This window comes from Schistocerca gregaria, chromosome 1, assembly GCF_023897955.1.
Source record: "Schistocerca gregaria isolate iqSchGreg1 chromosome 1, iqSchGreg1.2, whole genome shotgun sequence".
Taxonomy (NCBI): Eukaryota; Metazoa; Arthropoda; class Insecta; order Orthoptera; family Acrididae; genus Schistocerca; species Schistocerca gregaria.
In genome coordinates, this window is record NC_064920.1 from 467137638 (window position 1) to 467159364 (window position 21727).

At 52.0% G+C, this 21727-nt stretch overlaps 11 non-coding genes across 11 annotated transcripts; all 11 read left to right on the forward strand.

The window, feature by feature from the left end:
- The first annotated feature begins 4753 nt into the window (after nt 1–4753).
- Nucleotides 4754–4835, forward strand: Trnal-uag (transfer RNA leucine (anticodon UAG)). Its single transcript has one exon. It is a non-coding gene; the product is annotated as a tRNA-Leu (tRNA).
- A 1490-nt stretch (nt 4836–6325) lies between these two features.
- Nucleotides 6326–6407, forward strand: Trnal-uag (transfer RNA leucine (anticodon UAG)). The gene has a single exon. It is a non-coding gene; the product is annotated as a tRNA-Leu (tRNA).
- Nucleotides 6408–7897: 1490 nt separating this feature from the next.
- On the forward strand, nt 7898–7979 carry Trnal-uag (transfer RNA leucine (anticodon UAG)). The gene has a single exon. It is a non-coding gene; the product is annotated as a tRNA-Leu (tRNA).
- Nucleotides 7980–9469: 1490 nt separating this feature from the next.
- Trnal-uag (transfer RNA leucine (anticodon UAG)) lies at nt 9470–9551 on the forward strand. Its single transcript has one exon. It is a non-coding gene; the product is annotated as a tRNA-Leu (tRNA).
- Nucleotides 9552–11041: 1490 nt separating this feature from the next.
- On the forward strand, nt 11042–11123 carry Trnal-uag (transfer RNA leucine (anticodon UAG)). Its single transcript has one exon. It is a non-coding gene; the product is annotated as a tRNA-Leu (tRNA).
- A 1490-nt stretch (nt 11124–12613) lies between these two features.
- Trnal-uag (transfer RNA leucine (anticodon UAG)) lies at nt 12614–12695 on the forward strand. Its single transcript has one exon. It is a non-coding gene; the product is annotated as a tRNA-Leu (tRNA).
- A 1490-nt stretch (nt 12696–14185) lies between these two features.
- Nucleotides 14186–14267, forward strand: Trnal-uag (transfer RNA leucine (anticodon UAG)). Its single transcript has one exon. It is a non-coding gene; the product is annotated as a tRNA-Leu (tRNA).
- Nucleotides 14268–15757: 1490 nt separating this feature from the next.
- Nucleotides 15758–15839, forward strand: Trnal-uag (transfer RNA leucine (anticodon UAG)). Its single transcript has one exon. It is a non-coding gene; the product is annotated as a tRNA-Leu (tRNA).
- Nucleotides 15840–17329: 1490 nt separating this feature from the next.
- Trnal-uag (transfer RNA leucine (anticodon UAG)) lies at nt 17330–17411 on the forward strand. Its single transcript has one exon. It is a non-coding gene; the product is annotated as a tRNA-Leu (tRNA).
- A 1495-nt stretch (nt 17412–18906) lies between these two features.
- On the forward strand, nt 18907–18988 carry Trnal-uag (transfer RNA leucine (anticodon UAG)). Its single transcript has one exon. It is a non-coding gene; the product is annotated as a tRNA-Leu (tRNA).
- Nucleotides 18989–20478: 1490 nt separating this feature from the next.
- On the forward strand, nt 20479–20560 carry Trnal-uag (transfer RNA leucine (anticodon UAG)). Its single transcript has one exon. It is a non-coding gene; the product is annotated as a tRNA-Leu (tRNA).
- Nucleotides 20561–21727: the final 1167 nt, after the last annotated feature.

A 21727-nucleotide genomic window follows, 5' to 3' on the forward strand; every position in this document is an offset into this window, starting at 1 on the left:
TTTTAATTAATTTTAGCCGAGACGCAGCGCACTGGCGTCGCTCGACGTCACAGTTTTATCAGAGCTGTTTGAAGGACCTCGCCCGCCAAGTTACGGCCCAGCCGCATCTTCTTCCCATTTTTAAACAATTTCAGGCCGAACTTTTGACCGATCTGCGGCGAAAGGGTAGGGGGCCGGTTACTCGGTACCAACCTGTGGGTGCCGTGGACGGGGAGCCGCTCTCTATCTATCATCTTAACAGAGAACGGAAGATGCGCGAACGATTGGCCTTTAATGCGTGGGTCACTCGGGATGGAACAAAGACTTCCGACAGGGTGACGATTGAGAGGGAAATCCACGCACATTTTGAGTCTCTCTTTCGGGACGTTGATGTCGAACCCGCTGCGCTGCGTCGTCTTTTACAGGGGATTCCAAATGTTTTACGTCGCTCAGACCGTGTCCATCTTAATGAGGCTTTTACGTCCGATGAATTGCACGAAGCTGTCAAGCGAAGTCCTAGGGGAAAATCTCCCGGAATGGACGGCATTCCCGCTGAATTTTATTTGCAATTTTTTAACCTTTTACGCGATACGTTAACCGGTATCGCGAATGAAATTCTTAATGGCGCTCCTCTACCAACGGAATTTGCAGCGGGATGCATCACGCTCATTCCCAAATCGAAAGCGACGCCGAATATCCACGCTGTTCGACCGATCACTCTGTTAAACGCGGACTATAAGATCATGGCGAGGTGCGTCGCGCACAGACTGCGGCAAGTCATGCCGCGCGTTCTCTGTGAACATCAGACGTGTGCTGTGCGTGACAGGAATATTTTTGACGCCGTTCTGGCCTATAGGGACTGTATCGGTTTTGTACGCGGCAACAGAGTTCGGTCGGCAGCAATTATGTTGATCGATTTCCAGAATGCGTTTGACAGGGTTGGCCATGCCTATTTGCGGCGTGTCATGGTTGCAATGGGCTTTGGCCGTAAGTTTACCCACACAGTTCAGAGTTTTTTGCGCAATGCCACGTCGAGTGTCATAGTCAATGGGTCCCTCAGTCAGCCTATACGTCTAACTCGCTCGGTCAGACAGGGTTGCCCGTTGTCAATGACACTTTACGCTTTGGCGCTCGACCCGCTGCTGCGGTCTATCTGCCGCGAGTGTCCCGGGATCCAACTTGGGGAAGATCGCCTCACTTGTCGGGCTTATGCCGACGATCTTGGGGTGTTCTTGGGTCGGCCGGCCGATGTAGATACCCTGTACTCTGTTCTCCGGCTTTTTGAGAAGGCGACGGGGGCCGTTGTGAATGTTCACAAGACAGTTTTGCTGCCTCTTACTCCACGCATGAGCCATGTGCGTCGAAATTGGTTCAGTGTTGTGCAGCAGCACAAAGTCCTGGGGGTTATTTTATCTGATAATCCTCAGCGTATGGAGGCTCTGAATTGGCGTCCCGTCTTACACACCGTTAGGGCGGTTGTTAAAATTCATGCGGCCCGGCATTTGGCGCTCCATGACAAGGTGCATCTCATTAACACTACCATCTTAGCTCGAGCGTGGTATTTAGCACAGGTTCTCCCGGTTCCTAAGCTTCTAGATCGCGCTATTAAACAAGCCGTCTACTGGCTCCTATGGAAAGGGGACATTTTCAAGGTTTCGTTAGCCACCTGTACCTTACATCCGGCCGATGGGGGACTCGGTCTAGTGGATTTTTCCGCCAAATGCGCGGCGCTCCTCCTCAAACGGACTACGGCCGTGTTGGAGAAAGGCACCAGCAGTGCCACGGTCAGGTTGTTCACTCACTACCGCCCACCTTCCGTGGTTGCTCCGGTCTCTATCAGCCACATACCCTTTGCGCTGAATTACGTGCGGCGTTTTTATTTTAACAGCAGATATCTGGCGCATAGTGGCACCAGCGGGGGCCGTGTGGGCGACATTGTCCGTGCTCTGCGGGGATTACCGGCCAGAAACAAGTGGGAGTACCGCCTACCGCACACTGACTGGCGGACAGTTTGGCGCAACATCACCTCCCCCGTGCTTCCTGCACCTGTCAGAGCGTCGTGGTACAAAGTTGTCAATGGCACGATTCCTACAAATGCTAAACTGCACTCTATTCATCTGAGTCCGTCCCCTGCATGCGAAGAGTGCCATGTCGAAGATACCATTGAGCATCGTTTCGTGTGCCGTCGGTTCCGTGCTGTGTGGGACACTGCTCGGGATATGATTCGTCTCGTCAACAGGGTGTCTACAGCGCAGGTGACAGTGGCAGATGCAATCGTACCTCAGTGTAAGGCGTTTCCATCCACCAAACGCAATGCCACGATCTGGTTACTCGGCCATACAATTTATTCACTCTTTTGTCTCAAACTGACGGATCGTTTGGATTTTCTCACCTACTTATGGACTGAGCACGGCAAGTACCGTGTTCGTACTGATTATGTTATGACTTTTGCAAATTTTTTGCATGTCGCTTTGGCGCATGCTTTTGCTCCTTACCGATGTCGACTTAATTAATTTTACACTTTCCAGCTTAAAACTGTGACGTGATAGTGAGAGAGTTCGTTTAGCGATGCATGTATATTCAGTATGAGGAACGAAAAATATAACGTAATCGGGAGACATTTCTCCCTTGGGAATTGCCTCGTATATGGTGTTATGCGAGGATTTTGTTTTCCTTTCTTTCTTTTCCTCTTGTTTTCCCCTCTGCCATGTTCTGGTATGGGATCGTGATGCTGCGAGGACATTTCATTGTGTTTACTTGCTTTTAGTTTGGTCAGGATTGCTAGTGCGTTTTTCTTGATAGAATTGCATTATTTCTTTTCTTTCTTGTTTCTTTGGAGTGAACATCGCATTTTTTTTTCCATTTTTTTCACGGTGAGCGTCCGTGTTAATTGACTTCTCCATTGCTGGATGGGGTTTTGCTTTGTGTGCTGAATGGCTTTTTCTTTGACTAATTTCCGAAAGTAATATATAGTTGTTCTTTATTTTCCGCTTCATGAGCAATCGCATGTTTACTTTGATTTCCGTGAAGATCCACACCTTTCCGTTAACCCTTTCACCAACAATGCCTCAGAGGAAGGAGGCTTACTTTTCATTTTGCTTTGGTCAACGTCGTTTTCGTTTAAGTTACATCTGGCAACGGCACTAACTATAGCTGAGAAGCTCGCCGACGAAGGCGTTATTTGGAGAGCGAAAGGACGGGCTATAAGGGGAGAGGGGAGATGGGAGGCCCGAAAAAAAAAAAAAAAAAAAAAAAAAAAAAAAAAAAAAAAAAAAAAGTTGCCAATTTTTACGTCTCATTTTTTGTGCCGCTGCGGTGTTTTATCGTGGGGTAGGACACAGCTCTTGTGACGCGCCTGTTGTGTAGGTAGCGTGGCCGAGAGGTCTAAGCTGCTGGTTTCAGGCACCAGTCTCTTTGGAGGAGTGGGTTCCAATCCCACACCTGCCAAACGTGTAAATGATTCCTGTGTCGAAGACGGCTGCACTTACTGCCTGCAAAGAAAACAGCTTCTGCTTCGTGAATTGCCGTAGAACAGTGTGTGGTGCAACGACAGGATTTGTAGGCGCCTTTTGCTCTCATCATTGCCGGCGTTCGTCTCGACGAAATGCCTCCAGAGTACGCCGTTCTATAACGTGAGAGAGTGGATTTGTTACAGTTGTCGTCAGTTAACCGTGTGTGCTTGCTGCGTTCGATAAAGATCACTGCCGTCGTTAACCTGTATGGTCTAGTGGCTAGGATAGGTGGTTCTGAACCAGGAGGCCCGCGTTCTATTCCCGGTATGGGAAATGCGCATTTTTGTTGCTCCTCTTATGCGACTTGTCTCGACTTTGCTCGACTGACGCTACGCTGACGCTTGCAGAAAGCTACGTTAAGTATGATTCACGGCAACAGCCGACGGCGAGAGAGATGCGGCTTCTGTCCACTTGTTATCGAGCCACATACCTGTAGTGAAGAGGCTTGGAGGACTGCAAGACATTGCCACGGAGGAGAATGCAGCTAACCACTGTAGTTAGTGTCCTGACAGCGCAGGCACGTTCATTTGTTTGTATACATGTGATGTAGAACGTGTCTGACACTGCTGTGGCGTGACACTGTGGGCTGGGCTTTGCTGTGTACCGCCACTTGCAATCCCGCCTGCTGCTTTTGAGGGCTCCTCCGTGGCCGTGATCGTCTAGTGGTTAGGACATGGCGTTGTGGCCGCAATAACCCAGGTTCGAATCGTGGTCACGGCAGTTTTGAAAGTTTTGCCTTGCTGCCGCTGCTATAGCGATAGTGCACGAGTACTCGACATTACAGTGCTCTTTTGATTTTTCACTCGTGTTGCGCAGGCCACAGTTTATACTATCACTTCATCACCAACACGTAATGTCGCCTCCCAGAGCGTGGACGTCCGCTGCTCTCTGCAGTCGAAACGGGCAGTTGTTTGAAGTGCGATGGTTGAGCAGCCAGTGCCAGCTGAACAGGAAGCTGTGACGTACACTGTTTCTACAAATGCTAGGAACACCGGCGCCCAATGCAGCCAGCGCACGTAGCGTGGCCGAGCGCTCTAAGGCGCTGGTTAAAGTCACAGTCTCTTCGTAGGCGTGGGTTCGAATCCCAGCGCTGCTCCTCCTCAACAACGACAGCTACAGACAAGTGGCGTCGCTCCCATACGGCGGGAACGGCATTTTCGTATTGTGGATGGCCTAAAGAGACGCTTCCAGTTGGAGAGCAGTGGAAATACATGACACAGCGATTGCCAAGACACTTAACGTTTTGCCGCTCTTGTTCAAATGGTAACGTGGCCGAGCGGTCTAAGGCGCTGGTTTTAGGAACCAGTCTCTTCGGAGGCGTGGGTTCGAATCCCACCGTTGCCGATTTTTACGTCTCATTTTTTGTGCCGCTGCGGTGTTTTATCGTGGGGTAGGACACAGCTCTTGTGACGCGCCTGTTGTGTAGGTAGCGTGGCCGAGAGGTCTAAGCTGCTGGTTTCAGGCACCAGTCTCTTTGGAGGAGTGGGTTCCAATCCCACAGCTGCCAAACGTGTAAATGATTCCTGTGTCGAAGACGGCTGCACTTACTGCCTGCAAAGAAAACAGCTTCTGCTTCGTGAATTGCCGTAGAACAGTGTGTGGTGCAACGACAGGATTTGTAGGCGCCTTTTGCTCTCATCATTGCCGGCGTTCGTCTCGACGAAATGCCTCCAGAGTACGCCGTTCTATAACGTGAGAGAGTGGATTTGTTACAGTTGTCGTCAGTTAACCGTGTGTGGTTGCTGTGTTCGATAAAGATCACTGCCGTCGTTAACCTGTATGGTCTAGTGGCTAGGATAGGTGGTTCTGAACCAGGAGGCCCGCGTTCTATTCCCGGTATGGGAAATGCGCATTTTTGTTGCTCCTCTTATGCGACTTGTCTCGACTATGCTCGACTGACGCTACGCTGACGCTTGCAGAAAGCTACGTTAAGTATGATTCACGGCAACAGCCGACGGCGAGAGAGATGCGGCTTCTGTCCACTTGTTATCGAGCCACATACCTGTAGTGAAGAGGCTTGGAGGACTGCAAGACATTGCCACGGAGGAGAATGCAGCTAACCACTGTAGTTAGTGTCCTGACAGCGCAGGCACGTTCATTTGTTTGTATACATGTGATGTAGAACGTGTCTGACACTGCTGTGGCGTGACACTGTGGGCTGGGCTTTGCTGTGTACCGCCACTTGCAATCCCGCCTGCTGCTTTTGAGGGCTCCTCCGTGGCCGTGATCGTCTAGTGGTTAGGACATGGCGTTGTGGCCGCAATAACCCAGGTTCGAATCGTGGTCACGGCAGTTTTGAAAGTTTTGCCTTGCTGCCGCTGCTATAGCGATAGTGCACGAGTACTCGACATTACAGTGCTCTTTTGATTTTTCACTCGTGTTGCGCAGGCCACAGTTTATACTATCACTTCATCACCAACACGTAATGTCGCCTCCCAGAGCGTGGACGTCCGCTGCTCTCTGCAGTCGAAACGGGCAGTTGTTTGAAGTGCGATGGTTGAGCAGCCAGTGCCAGCTGAACAGGAAGCTGTGACGTACACTGTTTCTACAAATGCTAGGAACACCGGCGCCCAATGCAGCCAGCGCACGTAGCGTGGCCGAGCGCTCTAAGGCGCTGGTTAAAGTCACAGTCTCTTCGTAGGCGTGGGTTCGAATCCCAGCGCTGCTCCTCCTCAACAACGACAGCTACAGACAAGTGGCGTCGCTCCCATACGGCGGGAACGGCATTTTCGTATTGTGGATGGCCTAAAGAGACGCTTCCAGTTGGAGAGCAGTGGAAATACATGACACAGCGATTGCCAAGACACTTAACGTTTTGCCGCTCTTGTTCAAATGGTAACGTGGCCGAGCGGTCTAAGGCGCTGGTTTTAGGAACCAGTCTCTTCGGAGGCGTGGGTTCGAATCCCACCGTTGCCGATTTTTACGTCTCATTTTTTGTGCCGCTGCGGTGTTTTATCGTGGGGTAGGACACAGCTCTTGTGACGCGCCTGTTGTGTAGGTAGCGTGGCCGAGAGGTCTAAGCTGCTGGTTTCAGGCACCAGTCTCTTTGGAGGAGTGGGTTCCAATCCCACAGCTGCCAAACGTGTAAATGATTCCTGTGTCGAAGACGGCTGCACTTACTGCCTGCAAAGAAAACAGCTTCTGCTTCGTGAATTGCCGTAGAACAGTGTGTGGTGCAACGACAGGATTTGTAGGCGCCTTTTGCTCTCATCATTGCCGGCGTTCGTCTCGACGAAATGCCTCCAGAGTACGCCGTTCTATAACGTGAGAGAGTGGATTTGTTACAGTTGTCGTCAGTTAACCGTGTGTGGTTGCTGTGTTCGATAAAGATCACTGCCGTCGTTAACCTGTATGGTCTAGTGGCTAGGATAGGTGGTTCTGAACCAGGAGGCCCGCGTTCTATTCCCGGTATGGGAAATGCGCATTTTTGTTGCTCCTCTTATGCGACTTGTCTCGACTATGCTCGACTGACGCTACGCTGACGCTTGCAGAAAGCTACGTTAAGTATGATTCACGGCAACAGCCGACGGCGAGAGAGATGCGGCTTCTGTCCACTTGTTATCGAGCCACATACCTGTAGTGAAGAGGCTTGGAGGACTGCAAGACATTGCCACGGAGGAGAATGCAGCTAACCACTGTAGTTAGTGTCCTGACAGCGCAGGCACGTTCATTTGTTTGTATACATGTGATGTAGAACGTGTCTGACACTGCTGTGGCGTGACACTGTGGGCTGGGCTTTGCTGTGTACCGCCACTTGCAATCCCGCCTGCTGCTTTTGAGGGCTCCTCCGTGGCTGTGATCGTCTAGTGGTTAGGACATGGCGTTGTGGCCGCAATAACCCAGGTTCGAATCGTGGTCACGGCAGTTTTGAAAGTTTTGCCTTGCTGCCGCTGCTATAGCGATAGTGCACGAGTACTCGACATTACAGTGCTCTTTTGATTTTTCACTCGTGTTGCGCAGGCCACAGTTTATACTATCACTTCATCACCAACACGTAATGTCGCCTCCCAGAGCGTGGACGTCCGCTGCTCTCTGCAGTCGAAACGGGCAGTTGTTTGAAGTGCGATGGTTGAGCAGCCAGTGCCAGCTGAACAGGAAGCTGTGACGTACACTGTTTCTACAAATGCTAGGAACACCGGCGCCCAATGCAGCCAGCGCACGTAGCGTGGCCGAGCGCTCTAAGGCGCTGGTTAAAGTCACAGTCTCTTCGTAGGCGTGGGTTCGAATCCCAGCGCTGCTCCTCCTCAACAACGACAGCTACAGACAAGTGGCGTCGCTCCCATACGGCGGGAACGGCATTTTCGTATTGTGGATGGCCTAAAGAGACGCTTCCAGTTGGAGAGCAGTGGAAATACATGACACAGCGATTGCCAAGACACTTAACGTTTTGCCGCTCTTGTTCAAATGGTAACGTGGCCGAGCGGTCTAAGGCGCTGGTTTTAGGAACCAGTCTCTTCGGAGGCGTGGGTTCGAATCCCACCGTTGCCGATTTTTACGTCTCATTTTTTGTGCCGCTGCGGTGTTTTATCGTGGGGTAGGACACAGCTCTTGTGACGCGCCTGTTGTGTAGGTAGCGTGGCCGAGAGGTCTAAGCTGCTGGTTTCAGGCACCAGTCTCTTTGGAGGAGTGGGTTCCAATCCCACAGCTGCCAAACGTGTAAATGATTCCTGTGTCGAAGACGGCTGCACTTACTGCCTGCAAAGAAAACAGCTTCTGCTTCGTGAATTGCCGTAGAACAGTGTGTGGTGCAACGACAGGATTTGTAGGCGCCTTTTGCTCTCATCATTGCCGGCGTTCGTCTCGACGAAATGCCTCCAGAGTACGCCGTTCTATAACGTGAGAGAGTGGATTTGTTACAGTTGTCGTCAGTTAACCGTGTGTGGTTGCTGTGTTCGATAAAGATCACTGCCGTCGTTAACCTGTATGGTCTAGTGGCTAGGATAGGTGGTTCTGAACCAGGAGGCCCGCGTTCTATTCCCGGTATGGGAAATGCGCATTTTTGTTGCTCCTCTTATGCGACTTGTCTCGACTATGCTCGACTGACGCTACGCTGACGCTTGCAGAAAGCTACGTTAAGTATGATTCACGGCAACAGCCGACGGCGAGAGAGATGCGGCTTCTGTCCACTTGTTATCGAGCCACATACCTGTAGTGAAGAGGCTTGGAGGACTGCAAGACATTGCCACGGAGGAGAATGCAGCTAACCACTGTAGTTAGTGTCCTGACAGCGCAGGCACGTTCATTTGTTTGTATACATGTGATGTAGAACGTGTCTGACACTGCTGTGGCGTGACACTGTGGGCTGGGCTTTGCTGTGTACCGCCACTTGCAATCCCGCCTGCTGCTTTTGAGGGCTCCTCCGTGGCCGTGATCGTCTAGTGGTTAGGACATGGCGTTGTGGCCGCAATAACCCAGGTTCGAATCGTGGTCACGGCAGTTTTGAAAGTTTTGCCTTGCTGCCGCTGCTATAGCGATAGTGAACGAGTACTCGACATTACAGTGCTCTCTTGATTTTTCACTCGTGTTGCGCAGGCCACAGTTTATACTATCACTTCATCACCAACACGTAATGTCGCCTCCCAGAGCGTGGACGTCCGCTGCTCTCTGCAGTCGAAACGGGCAGTTGTTTGAAGTGCGATGGTTGAGCAGCCAGTGCCAGCTGAACAGGAAGCTGTGACGTACACTGTTTCTACAAATGCTAGGAACACCGGCGCCCAATGCAGCCAGCGCACGTAGCGTGGCCGAGCGCTCTAAGGCGCTGGTTAAAGTCACAGTCTCTTCGTAGGCGTGGGTTCGAATCCCAGCGCTGCTCCTCCTCAACAACGACAGCTACAGACAAGTGGCGTCGCTCCCATACGGCGGGAACGGCATTTTCGTATTGTGGATGGCCTAAAGAGACGCTTCCAGTTGGAGAGCAGTGGAAATACATGACACAGCGATTGCCAAGACACTTAACGTTTTGCCGCTCTTGTTCAAATGGTAACGTGGCCGAGCGGTCTAAGGCGCTGGTTTTAGGAACCAGTCTCTTCGGAGGCGTGGGTTCGAATCCCACCGTTGCCGATTTTTACGTCTCATTTTTTGTGCCGCTGCGGTGTTTTATCGTGGGGTAGGACACAGCTCTTGTGACGCGCCTGTTGTGTAGGTAGCGTGGCCGAGAGGTCTAAGCTGCTGGTTTCAGGCACCAGTCTCTTTGGAGGAGTGGGTTCCAATCCCACAGCTGCCAAAAGTGTAAATGATTCCTGTGTCGAAGACGGCTGCACTTACTGCCTGCAAAGAAAACAGCTTCTGCTTCGTGAATTGCCGTAGAACAGTGTGTGGTGCAACGACAGGATTTGTAGGCGCCTTTTGCTCTCATCATTGCCGGCGTTCGTCTCGACGAAATGCCTCCAGAGTACGCCGTTCTATAACGTGAGAGAGTGGATTTGTTACAGTTGTCGTCAGTTAACCGTGTGTGCTTGCTGCGTTCGATAAAGATCACTGCCGTCGTTAACCTGTATGGTCTAGTGGCTAGGATAGGTGGTTCTGAACCAGGAGGCCCGCGTTCTATTCCCGGTATGGGAAATGCGCATTTTTGTTGCTCCTCTTATGCGACTTGTCTCGACTTTGCTCGACTGACGCTACGCTGACGCTTGCAGAAAGCTACGTTAAGTATGATTCACGGCAACAGCCGACGGCGAGAGAGATGCGGCTTCTGTCCACTTGTTATCGAGCCACATACCTGTAGTGAAGAGGCTTGGAGGACTGCAAGACATTGCCACGGAGGAGAATGCAGCTAACCACTGTAGTTAGTGTCCTGACAGCGCAGGCACGTTCATTTGTTTGTATACATGTGATGTAGAACGTGTCTGACACTGCTGTGGCGTGACACTGTGGGCTGGGCTTTGCTGTGTACCGCCACTTGCAATCCCGCCTGCTGCTTTTGAGGGCTCCTCCGTGGCCGTGATCGTCTAGTGGTTAGGACATGGCGTTGTGGCCGCAATAACCCAGGTTCGAATCGTGGTCACGGCAGTTTTGAAAGTTTTGCCTTGCTGCCGCTGCTATAGCGATAGTGCACGAGTACTCGACATTACAGTGCTCTTTTGATTTTTCACTCGTGTTGCGCAGGCCACAGTTTATACTATCACTTCATCACCAACACGTAATGTCGCCTCCCAGAGCGTGGACGTCCGCTGCTCTCTGCAGTCGAAACGGGCAGTTGTTTGAAGTGCGATGGTTGAGCAGCCAGTGCCAGCTGAACAGGAAGCTGTGACGTACACTGTTTCTACAAATGCTAGGAACACCGGCGCCCAATGCAGCCAGCGCACGTAGCGTGGCCGAGCGCTCTAAGGCGCTGGTTAAAGTCACAGTCTCTTCGTAGGCGTGGGTTCGAATCCCAGCGCTGCTCCTCCTCAACAACGACAGCTACAGACAAGTGGCGTCGCTCCCATACGGCGGGAACGGCATTTTCGTATTGTGGATGGCCTAAAGAGACGCTTCCAGTTGGAGAGCAGTGGAAATACATGACACAGCGATTGCCAAGACACTTAACGTTTTGCCGCTCTTGTTCAAATGGTAACGTGGCCGAGCGGTCTAAGGCGCTGGTTTTAGGAACCAGTCTCTTCGGAGGCGTGGGTTCGAATCCCACCGTTGCCGATTTTTACGTCTCATTTTTTGTGCCGCTGCGGTGTTTTATCGTGGGGTAGGACACAGCTCTTGTGACGCGCCTGTTGTGTAGGTAGCGTGGCCGAGAGGTCTAAGCTGCTGGTTTCAGGCACCAGTCTCTTTGGAGGAGTGGGTTCCAATCCCACAGCTGCCAAACGTGTAAATGATTCCTGTGTCGAAGACGGCTGCACTTACTGCCTGCAAAGAAAACAGCTTCTGCTTCGTGAATTGCCGTAGAACAGTGTGTGGTGCAACGACAGGATTTGTAGGCGCCTTTTGCTCTCATCATTGCCGGCGTTCGTCTCGACGAAATGCCTCCAGAGTACGCCGTTCTATAACGTGAGAGAGTGGATTTGTTACAGTTGTCGTCAGTTAACCGTGTGTGGTTGCTGTGTTCGATAAAGATCACTGCCGTCGTTAACCTGTATGGTCTAGTGGCTAGGATAGGTGGTTCTGAACCAGGAGGCCCGCGTTCTATTCCCGGTATGGGAAATGCGCATTTTTGTTGCTCCTCTTATGCGACTTGTCTCGACTATGCTCGACTGACGCTACGCTGACGCTTGCAGAAAGCTACGTTAAGTATGATTCACGGCAACAGCCGACGGCGAGAGAGATGCGGCTTCTGTCCACTTGTTATCGAGCCACATACCTGTAGTGAAGAGGCTTGGAGGACTGCAAGACATTGCCACGGAGGAGAATGCAGCTAACCACTGTAGTTAGTGTCCTGACAGCGCAGGCACGTTCATTTGTTTGTATACATGTGATGTAGAACGTGTCTGACACTGCTGTGGCGTGACACTGTGGGCTGGGCTTTGCTGTGTACCGCCACTTGCAATCCCGCCTGCTGCTTTTGAGGGCTCCTCCGTGGCCGTGATCGTCTAGTGGTTAGGACATGGCGTTGTGGCCGCAATAACCCAGGTTCGAATCGTGGTCACGGCAGTTTTGAAAGTTTTGCCTTGCTGCCGCTGCTATAGCGATAGTGCACGAGTACTCGACATTACAGTGCTCTTTTGATTTTTCACTCGTGTTGCGCAGGCCACAGTTTATACTATCACTTCATCACCAACACGTAATGTCGCCTCCCAGAGCGTGGACGTCCGCTGCTCTCTGCAGTCGAAACGGGCAGTTGTTTGAAGTGCGATGGTTGAGCAGCCAGTGCCAGCTGAACAGGAAGCTGTGACGTACACTGTTTCTACAAATGCTAGGAACACCGGCGCCCAATGCAGCCAGCGCACGTAGCGTGGCCGAGCGCTCTAAGGCGCTGGTTAAAGTCACAGTCTCTTCGTAGGCGTGGGTTCGAATCCCAGCGCTGCTCCTCCTCAACAACGACAGCTACAGACAAGTGGCGTCGCTCCCATACGGCGGGAACGGCATTTTCGTATTGTGGATGGCCTAAAGAGACGCTTCCAGTTGGAGAGCAGTGGAAATACATGACACAGCGATTGCCAAGACACTTAACGTTTTGCCGCTCTTGTTCAAATGGTAACGTGGCCGAGCGGTCTAAGGCGCTGGTTTTAGGAACCAGTCTCTTCGGAGGCGTGGGTTCGAATCCCACCGTTGCCGATTTTTACGTCTCATTTTTTGTGCCGCTGCGGTGTTTTATCGTGGGGTAGGACACAGCTCTTGTGACGCGCCTGTTGTGTAGGTAGCGTGGCCGAGAGGTCTAAGCTGCTGGTTTCAGGCACCAGTCTCTTTGGAGGAGTGGGTTCCAATCCCACAGCTGCCAAACGTGTAAATGATTCCTGTGTCGAAGACGGCTGCACTTACTGCCTGCAAAGAAAACAGCTTCTGCTTCGTGAATTGCCGTAGAACAGTGTGTGGTGCAACGACAGGATTTGTAGGCGCCTTTTGCTCTCATCATTGCCGGCGTTCGTCTCGACGAAATGCCTCCAGAGTACGCCGTTCTATAACGTGAGAGAGTGGATTTGTTACAGTTGTCGTCAGTTAACCGTGTGTGGTTGCTGTGTTCGATAAAGATCACTGCCGTCGTTAACCTGTATGGTCTAGTGGCTAGGATAGGTGGTTCTGAACCAGGAGGCCCGCGTTCTATTCCCGGTATGGGAAATGCGCATTTTTGTTGCTCCTCTTATGCGACTTGTCTCGACTATGCTCGACTGACGCTACGCTGACGCTTGCAGAAAGCTACGTTAAGTATGATTCACGGCAACAGCCGACGGCGAGAGAGATGCGGCTTCTGTCCACTTGTTATCGAGCCACATACCTGTAGTGAAGAGGCTTGGAGGACTGCAAGACATTGCCACGGAGGAGAATGCAGCTAACCACTGTAGTTAGTGTCCTGACAGCGCAGGCACGTTCATTTGTTTGTATACATGTGATGTAGAACGTGTCTGACACTGCTGTGGCGTGACACTGTGGGCTGGGCTTTGCTGTGTACCGCCACTTGCAATCCCGCCTGCTGCTTTTGAGGGCTCCTCCGTGGCCGTGATCGTCTAGTGGTTAGGACATGGCGTTGTGGCCGCAATAACCCAGGTTCGAATCGTGGTCACGGCAGTTTTGAAAGTTTTGCCTTGCTGCCGCTGCTATAGCGATAGTGCACGAGTACTCGACATTACAGTGCTCTTTTGATTTTTCACTCGTGTTGCGCAGGCCACAGTTTATACTATCACTTCATCACCAACACGTAATGTCGCCTCCCAGAGCGTGGACGTCCGCTGCTCTCTGCAGTCGAAACGGGCAGTTGTTTGAAGTGCGATGGTTGAGCAGCCAGTGCCAGCTGAACAGGAAGCTGTGACGTACACTGTTTCTACAAATGCTAGGAACACCGGCGCCCAATGCAGCCAGCGCACGTAGCGTGGCCGAGCGCTCTAAGGCGCTGGTTAAAGTCACAGTCTCTTCGTAGGCGTGGGTTCGAATCCCAGCGCTGCTCCTCCTCAACAACGACAGCTACAGACAAGTGGCGTCGCTCCCATACGGCGGGAACGGCATTTTCGTATTGTGGATGGCCTAAAGAGACGCTTCCAGTTGGAGAGCAGTGGAAATACATGACACAGCGATTGCCAAGACACTTAACGTTTTGCCGCTCTTGTTCAAATGGTAACGTGGCCGAGCGGTCTAAGGCGCTGGTTTTAGGAACCAGTCTCTTCGGAGGCGTGGGTTCGAATCCCACCGTTGCCGATTTTTACGTCTCATTTTTTGTGCCGCTGCGGTGTTTTATCGTGGGGTAGGACACAGCTCTTGTGACGCGCCTGTTGTGTAGGTAGCGTGGCCGAGAGGTCTAAGCTGCTGGTTTCAGGCACCAGTCTCTTTGGAGGAGTGGGTTCCAATCCCACAGCTGCCAAACGTGTAAATGATTCCTGTGTCGAAGACGGCTGCACTTACTGCCTGCAAAGAAAACAGCTTCTGCTTCGTGAATTGCCGTAGAACAGTGTGTGGTGCAACGACAGGATTTGTAGGCGCCTTTTGCTCTCATCATTGCCGGCGTTCGTCTCGACGAAATGCCTCCAGAGTACGCCGTTCTATAACGTGAGAGAGTGGATTTGTTACAGTTGTCGTCAGTTAACCGTGTGTGGTTGCTGTGTTCGATAAAGATCACTGCCGTCGTTAACCTGTATGGTCTAGTGGCTAGGATAGGTGGTTCTGAACCAGGAGGCCCGCGTTCTATTCCCGGTATGGGAAATGCGCATTTTTGTTGCTCCTCTTATGCGACTTGTCTCGACTATGCTCGACTGACGCTACGCTGACGCTTGCAGAAAGCTACGTTAAGTATGATTCACGGCAACAGCCGACGGCGAGAGAGATGCGGCTTCTGTCCACTTGTTATCGAGCCACATACCTGTAGTGAAGAGGCTTGGAGGACTGCAAGACATTGCCACGGAGGAGAATGCAGCTAACCACTGTAGTTAGTGTCCTGACAGCGCAGGCACGTTCATTTGTTTGTATACATGTGATGTAGAACGTGTCTGACACTGCTGTGGCGTGACACTGTGGGCTGGGCTTTGCTGTGTACCGCCACTTGCAATCCCGCCTGCTGCTTTTGAGGGCTCCTCCGTGGCCGTGATCGTCTAGTGGTTAGGACATGGCGTTGTGGCCGCAATAACCCAGGTTCGAATCGTGGTCACGGCAGTTTTGAAAGTTTTGCCTTGCTGCCGCTGCTATAGCGATAGTGCACGAGTACTCGACATTACAGTGCTCTTTTGATTTTTCACTCGTGTTGCGCAGGCCACAGTTTATACTATCACTTCATCACCAACACGTAATGTCGCCTCCCAGAGCGTGGACGTCCGCTGCTCTCTGCAGTCGAAACGGGCAGTTGTTTGAAGTGCGATGGTTGAGCAGCCAGTGCCAGCTGAACAGGAAGCTGTGACGTACACTGTTTCTACAAATGCTAGGAACACCGGCGCCCAATGCAGCCAGCGCACGTAGCGTGGCCGAGCGCTCTAAGGCGCTGGTTAAAGTCACAGTCTCTTCGTAGGCGTGGGTTCGAATCCCAGCGCTGCTCCTCCTCAACAACGACAGCTACAGACAAGTGGCGTCGCTCCCATACGGCGGGAACGGCATTTTCGTATTGTGGATGGCCTAAAGAGACGCTTCCAGTTGGAGAGCAGTGGAAATACATGACACAGCGATTGCCAAGACACTTAACGTTTTGCCGCTCTTGTTCAAATGGTAACGTGGCCGAGCGGTCTAAGGCGCTGGTTTTAGGAACCAGTCTCTTCGGAGGCGTGGGTTCGAATCCCACCGTTGCCGATTTTTACGTCTCATTTTTTGTGCCGCTGCGGTGTTTTATCGTGGGGTAGGACACAGCTCTTGTGACGCGCCTGTTGTGTAGGTAGCGTGGCCGAGAGGTCTAAGCTGCTGGTTTCAGGCACCAGTCTCTTTGGAGGAGTGGGTTCCAATCCCACAGCTGCCAAACGTGTAAATGATTCCTGTGTCGAAGACGGCTGCACTTACTGCCTGCAAAGAAAACAGCTTCTGCTTCGTGAATTGCCGTAGAACAGTGTGTGGTGCAACGACAGGATTTGTAGGCGCCTTTTGCTCTCATCATTGCCGGCGTTCGTCTCGACGAAATGCCTCCAGAGTACGCCGTTCTATAACGTGAGAGAGTGGATTTGTTACAGTTGTCGTCAGTTAACCGTGTGTGGTTGCTGTGTTCGATAAAGATCACTGCCGTCGTTAACCTGTATGGTCTAGTGGCTAGGATAGGTGGTTCTGAACCAGGAGGCCCGCGTTCTATTCCCGGTATGGGAAATGCGCATTTTTGTTGCTCCTCTTATGCGACTTGTCTCGACTATGCTCGACTGACGCTACGCTGACGCTTGCAGAAAGCTACGTTAAGTATGATTCACGGCAACAGCCGACGGCGAGAGAGATGCGGCTTCTGTCCACTTGTTATCGAGCCACATACCTGTAGTGAAGAGGCTTGGAGGACTGCAAGACATTGCCACGGAGGAGAATGCAGCTAACCACTGTAGTTAGTGTCCTGACAGCGCAGGCACGTTCATTTGTTTGTATACATGTGATGTAGAACGTGTCTGACACTGCTGTGGCGTGACACTGTGGGCTGGGCTTTGCTGTGTACCGCCACTTGCAATCCCGCCTGCTGCTTTTGAGGGCTCCTCCGTGGCCGTGATCGTCTAGTGGTTAGGACATGGCGTTGTGGCCGCAATAACCCAGGTTCGAATCGTGGTCACGGCAGTTTTGAAAGTTTTGCCTTGCTGCCGCTGCTATAGCGATAGTGCACGAGTACTCGACATTACAGTGCTCTTTTGATTTTTCACTCGTGTTGCGCAGGCCACAGTTTATACTATCACTTCATCACCAACACGTAATGTCGCCTCCCAGAGCGTGGACGTCCGCTGCTCTCTGCAGTCGAAACGGGCAGTTGTTTGAAGTGCGATGGTTGAGCAGCCAGTGCCAGCTGAACAGGAAGCTGTGACGTACACTGTTTCTACAAATGCTAGGAACACCGGCGCCCAATGCAGCCAGCGCACGTAGCGTGGCCGAGCGCTCTAAGGCGCTGGTTAAAGTCACAGTCTCTTCGTAGGCGTGGGTTCGAATCCCAGCGCTGCTCCTCATCAACAACGACAGCTACAGACAAGTGGCGTCGCTCCCATACGGCGGGAACGGCATTTTCGTATTGTGGATGGCCTAAAGAGACGCTTCCAGTTGGAGAGCAGTGGAAATACATGACACAGCGATTGCCAAGACACTTAACGTTTTGCCGCTCTTGTTCAAATGGTAACGTGGCCGAGCGGTCTAAGGCGCTGGTTTTAGGAACCAGTCTCTTCGGAGGCGTGGGTTCGAATCCCACCGTTGCCGATTTTTACGTCTCATTTTTTGTGCCGCTGCGGTGTTTTATCGTGGGGTAGGACACAGCTCTTGTGACGCGCCTGTTGTGTAGGTAGCGTGGCCGAGAGGTCTAAGCTGCTGGTTTCAGGCACCAGTCTCTTTGGAGGAGTGGGTTCCAATCCCACAGCTGCCAAACGTGTAAATGATTCCTGTGTCGAAGACGGCTGCACTTACTGCCTGCAAAGAAAACAGCTTCTGCTTCGTGAATTGCCGTAGAACAGTGTGTGGTGCAACGACAGGATTTGTAGGCGCCTTTTGCTCTCATCATTGCCGGCGTTCGTCTCGACGAAATGCCTCCAGAGTACGCCGTTCTATAACGTGAGAGAGTGGATTTGTTACAGTTGTCGTCAGTTAACCGTGTGTGGTTGCTGTGTTCGATAAAGATCACTGCCGTCGTTAACCTGTATGGTCTAGTGGCTAGGATAGGTGGTTCTGAACCAGGAGGCCCGCATTCTATTCCCGGTATGGGAAATGCGCATTTTTGTTGCTCCTCTTATGCGACTTGTCTCGACTATGCTCGACTGACGCTACGCTGACGCTTGCAGAAAGCTACGTTAAGTATGATTCACGGCAACAGCCGACGGCGAGAGAGATGCGGCTTCTGTCCACTTGTTATCGAGCCACATACCTGTAGTGAAGAGGCTTGGAGGACTGCAAGACATTGCCCCGCCACGGAGGAGAATGCAGCTAACCACTGTAGTTAGTGTCCTGACAGCGCAGGCACGTTCATTTGTTTGTATACATGTGATGTAGAACGTGTCTGACACTGCTGTGGCGTGACACTGTGGGCTGGGCTTTGCTGTGTACCGCCACTTGCAATCCCGCCTGCTGCTTTTGAGGGCTCCTCCGTGGCCGTGATCGTCTAGTGGTTAGGACATGGCGTTGTGGCCGCAATAACCCAGGTTCGAATCGTGGTCACGGCAGTTTTGAAAGTTTTGCCTTGCTGCCGCTGCTATAGCGATAGTGCACGAGTACTCGACATTACAGTGCTCTTTTGATTTTTCACTCGTGTTGCGCAGGCCACAGTTTATACTATCACTTCATCACCAACACGTAATGTCGCCTCCCAGAGCGTGGACGTCCGCTGCTCTCTGCAGTCGAAACGGGCAGTTGTTTGAAGTGCGATGGTTGAGCAGCCAGTGCCAGCTGAACAGGAAGCTGTGACGTACACTGTTTCTACAAATGCTAGGAACACCGGCGCCCAATGCAGCCAGCGCACGTAGCGTGGCCGAGCGCTCTAAGGCGCTGGTTAAAGTCACAGTCTCTTCGTAGGCGTGGGTTCGAATCCCAGCGCTGCTCCTCCTCAACAACGACAGCTACAGACAAGTGGCGTCGCTCCCATACGGCGGGAACGGCATTTTCGTATTGTGGATGGCCTAAAGAGACGCTTCCAGTTGGAGAGCAGTGGAAATACATGACACAGCGATTGCCAAGACACTTAACGTTTTGCCGCTCTTGTTCAAATGGTAACGTGGCCGAGCGGTCTAAGGCGCTGGTTTTAGGAACCAGTCTCTTCGGAGGCGTGGGTTCGAATCCCACCGTTGCCGATTTTTACGTCTCATTTTTTGTGCCGCTGCGGTGTTTTATCGTGGGGTAGGACACAGCTCTTGTGACGCGCCTGTTGTGTAGGTAGCGTGGCCGAGAGGTCTAAGCTGCTGGTTTCAGGCACCAGTCTCTTTGGAGGAGTGGGTTCCAATCCCACAGCTGCCAAACGTGTAAATGATTCCTGTGTCGAAGACGGCTGCACTTACTGCCTGCAAAGAAAACAGCTTCTGCTTCGTGAATTGCCGTAGAACAGTGTGTGGTGCAACGACAGGATTTGTAGGCGCCTTTTGCTCTCATCATTGCCGGCGTTCGTCTCGACGAAATGCCTCCAGAGTACGCCGTTCTATAACGTGAGAGAGTGGATTTGTTACAGTTGTCGTCAGTTAACCGTGTGTGGTTGCTGTGTTCGATAAAGATCACTGCCGTCGTTAACCTGTATGGTCTAGTGGCTAGGATAGGTGGTTCTGAACCAGGAGGCCCGCGTTCTATTCCCGGTATGGGAAATGCGCATTTTTGTTGCTCCTCTTATGCGACTTGTCTCGACTTTGCTCGACTGACGCTACGCTGACGCTTGCAGAAAGCTACGTTAAGTATGATTCACGGCAACAGCCGACGGCGAGAGAGATGCGGCTTCTGTCCACTTGTTATCGAGCCACATACCTGTAGTGAAGAGGCTTGGAGGACTGCAAGACATTGCCACGGAGGAGAATGCAGCTAACCACTGTAGTTAGTGTCCTGACAGCGCAGGCACGTTCATTTGTTTGTATACATGTGATGTAGAACGTGTCTGACACTGCTGTGGCGTGACACTGTGGGCTGGGCTTTGCTGTGTACCGCCACTTGCAATCCCGCCTGCTGCTTTTGAGGGCTCCTCCGTGGCCGTGATCGTCTAGTGGTTAGGACATGGCGTTGTGGCCGCAATAACCCAGGTTCGAATCGTGGTCACGGCAGTTTTGAAAGTTTTGCCTTGCTGCCGCTGCTATAGCGATAGTGCACGAGTACTCGACATTACAGTGCTCTTTTGATTTTTCACTCGTGTTGCGCAGGCCACAGTTTATACTATCACTTCATCACCAACACGTAATGTCGCCTCCCAGAGCGTGGACGTCCGCTGCTCTCTGCAGTCGAAACGGGCAGTTGTTTGAAGTGCGATGGTTGAGCAGCCAGTGCCAGCTGAACAGGAAGCTGTGACGTACACTGTTTCTACAAATGCTAGGAACACCGGCGCCCAATGCAGCCAGCGCACGTAGCGTGGCCGAGCGCTCTAAGGCGCTGGTTAAAGTCACAGTCTCTTCGTAGGCGTGGGTTCGAATCCCAGCGCTGCTCCTCCTCAACAACGACAGCTACAGACAAGTGGCGTCGCTCCCATATGGCGGGAACGGCATTTTCGTATTGTGGATGGCCTAAAGAGACGCTTCCAGTTGGAGAGCAGTGGAAATACATGACACAGCGATTGCCAAGACACTTAACGTTTTGCCGCTCTTGTTCAAATGGTAACGTGGCCGAGCGGTCTAAGGCGCTGGTTTTAGGAACCAGTCTCTTCGGAGGCGTGGGTTCGAATCCCACCGTTGCCGATTTTTACGTCTCATTTTTTGTGCCGCTGCGGTGTTTTATCGTGGGGTAGGACACAGCTCTTGTGACGCGCCTGTTGTGTAGGTAGCGTGGCCGAGAGGTCTAAGCTGCTGGTTTCAGGCACCAGTCTCTTTGGAGGAGTGGGTTCCAATCCCACAGCTGCCAAACGTGTAAATGATTCCTGTGTCGAAGACGGCTGCACTTACTGCCTGCAAAGAAAACAGCTTCTGCTTCGTGAATTGCCGTAGAACAGTGTGTGGTGCAACGACAGGATTTGTAGGCGCCTTTTGCTCTCATCATTGCCGGCGTTCGTCTCGACGAAATGCCTCCAGAGTACGCCGTTCTATAACGTGAGAGAGTGGATTTGTTACAGTTGTCGTCAGTTAACCGTGTGTGGTTGCTGTGTTCGATAAAGATCACTGCCGTCGTTAACCTGTATGGTCTAGTGGCTAGGATAGGTGGTTCTGAACCAGGAGGCCCGCGTTCTATTCCCGGTATGGGAAATGCGCATTTTTGTTGCTCCTCTTATGCGACTTGTCTCGACTATGCTCGACTGACGCTACGCTGACGCTTGCAGAAAGCTACGTTAAGTATGATTCACGGCAACAGCCGACGGCGAGAGAGATGCGGCTTCTGTCCACTTGTTATCGAGCCACATACCTGTAGTGAAGAGGCTTGGAGGACTGCAAGACATTGCCACGGAGGAGAATGCAGCTAACCACTGTAGTTAGTGTCCTGACAGCGCAGGCACGTTCATTTGTTTGTATACATGTGATGTAGAACGTGTCTGACACTGCTGTGGCGTGACACTGTGGGCTGGGCTTTGCTGTGTACCGCCACTTGCAATCCCGCCTGCTGCTTTTGAGGGCTCCTCCGTGGCCGTGATCGTCTAGTGGTTAGGACATGGCGTTGTGGCCGCAATAACCCAGGTTCGAATCGTGGTCACGGCAGTTTTGAAAGTTTTGCCTTGCTGCCGCTGCTATAGCGATAGTGCACGAGTACTCGACATTACAGTGCTCTTTTGATTTTTCACTCGTGTTGCGCAGGCCACAGTTTATACTATCACTTCATCACCAACACGTAATGTCGCCTCCCAGAGCGTGGACGTCCGCTGCTCTCTGCAGTCGAAACGGGCAGTTGTTTGAAGTGCGATGGTTGAGCAGCCAGTG